The sequence below is a fragment of the Penaeus vannamei genome, chromosome 4 (assembly GCF_042767895.1).
Source record: "Penaeus vannamei isolate JL-2024 chromosome 4, ASM4276789v1, whole genome shotgun sequence".
Classification (NCBI taxonomy): Eukaryota; Metazoa; Arthropoda; class Malacostraca; order Decapoda; family Penaeidae; genus Penaeus; species Penaeus vannamei.
Window position 1 is genome coordinate 47931974 of NC_091552.1, and position 2544 is coordinate 47934517.

Consider the following 2544-nt stretch of genomic DNA (forward strand, 5'->3'; position numbering starts at 1 on the left):
TTCTCTTTCTCTTTTTTTTCATTCTCATTTTATTTTTTTGAGGGGGAGGATAAATGAGTAGGTAAATTTAATTGTTAAGCTACATATACTTCATTTATTTTACTCTCGTTAGAAAGATGGTGGCGACACATTGTAGAATTAATATCTGAAATTCGCAATATTGCTTTCTTTTTTATCAGACATCTATCCTCAACTCCTAATAAACAATATAACAAGTTAAAAAAAAAATGCCAAAAAGATCCTCTCCAATTCCTTATATCAATATAACGAGCAAAATCTTTCAAAAATATATCTCGAAAAAGTTCCTCTCCAAGGCAGCCATAAAAAGCGCCATCTGTGTTTCGTAAGAGGAAGCTCCAAGGAAAGAAAAAGAGCAAGGGAAGACGCGAGATTCAGAGCCTGACTTAGTGCTTCCTTGGGCGTGGGAGGAGACGCTGCGGGAGAAGAAAGTCGACGATCTTTTCTTGTTCCATTTTACCGCCAATAATGTTGCTGTTTTCTTTTTTCAAATGGCAAAATCGCTTTCATGTCTTGGTAATTATTTTTCTTGGTTATTTTTTGTAGATTCTGTGTTTTATCTACTGATTGTCAGCTGTCTTTATATATCCTTCGAGTGTGTATGTTGCATGTGTACGTGTATGTGTATGTGTACGTTTAAGTGTATGTGTCTGTGTGTATGTATGTGTATGGGTATTGTCTGACAGTAAATAAAGAGAAAAATGATCACATTTCAGAGTAAGAAGACATTTCAAATTACCTTGGGGGGGGGGGTTAAGTATCGTCTTTACCCCCCCCCCCCACCTCCTCCCCCATCCCTACCCCCTAAACTGTATATGCGCGCTTGACCTATTTAAAAAATCGTCCAGAAGCCACAGGGAATTCAGATATTTAGACCTAATACGGTATTAATCCTTCAATCCTGACATCCTGTAACATGCCAAAACAACAACAAAAATAAGATTGAGCAGAATTCAGATGTTTAATTCTAATACTTCATTAATCCTACTATCCTGACATCCTGTAACATGGCCAAACAAAACAAAAAAAAAAGATTGAGCAGAATTCAGATATTTAGACCTAATACGGCATTTATCCTTATATCCTGACATCCTGTAACATGGCAAAACAACAACAACAAAAAAAGAAGATTGAGCAGAATTCAGATGTTTAATTCTAATACTTCATTAATCCTTATATCCTGACATCCTGTAACATGGCCAAACAAAACAAATAAGAAGATTGAGCAGAATTCAGATATTTAGACCTAATACGGGATTAATCCTTATATCCTGACATCCTGTATCATGCCAAAACAAAAAACTAACAAAAAAAAAAAAAAGATTGAGCAGAATTCAGATGTTTAATTCTAATACGCCATTAATCCTTATATCCTGACATCCTGTATCATGCCAAAACAAAACAAAAAAAAAAAAAAGAAGATTGAGCAGAATTCAGATGTTTAATTCTAATACTTCATTAATCCTTATATCCTGACATCCTGTAACATGGCCAAACAAAACAAAAAAAAAGAGATTGAGCAGAATCCAGATATTTAATTCTAATACGGCATTAATCCTTCTATCCTGACATCCTGTAACATGCCAAAACAAAAACAAAAAAAAAAGGAGATTGAGCAGAATTCAGATGTTTAATTCTAATACTTCATTAATCCTTCTATCCTGACATCCTGTAACATGACAAAACAAAACAAAAAAAGGAGATTGAGCAGAATTCAGATGTTTAATTCTAATAGGCCATTAATCCCTCTATCCTGACACCCTGTAACATGCCAAAACAAAACAAATTGAGCAGAATTCAGATATTTAGACCTAATACGTATAATAAATAAAACAAAAACAAAAAGATTGAGCAGAGATCGTACCCAACTCGTACTAAAACGTATTACTACAACGCTAACTTTCGACCACAGTTTCTCTTCCTCTGGCTCGGAAGTTGGTTTCGCTCGCGTATGATTTGAAAACCTCATTATTTTATCGGAGGAAACTTCCATAAACTCTGATTATAGGACCACTTGATGGAAACGCGTGTAGGTAATATAAGGTCAGAAAATAGATGAATAAATACGCGATGTACGAGGTGAATGTAATATAGGCCTATAAAAAAAACACAAGCAACATAGGCCTACAATTCATTAATCTCCCCTATCTCGGTTCTTTGGAGTAGTCCCTACATACGTTAGGGGAAAAAAAGTAACGTTAGGGGAAAAAAAAAGTAACGTTAGGGGGAAAAAAGTAACGCTAGGGGAAAAAAGTAACGTTAGGGGAAAAAAGTAACGTTAGGGGGAAAAGTAACGTTTGGGGAAGAAAGTAACGTTAGTGGGAAAAAAGTAACGTTAAGGGGAAAAAAGTAACGATAGGGGAAGAAAGTAACGTTAGTGGGGAAAAAGTAGCGTTAGTGGGAAGAAAGTAACGTTAGTGGGAAAAAAGTAACGTTAAGGGAAGAAAATAACATTAGGGGAAGAAAGTAACGTTAGGGAAAAAAGTAACGTTAGGGGAAAAAAAGTAACGTTATGGGAAAAAAAGT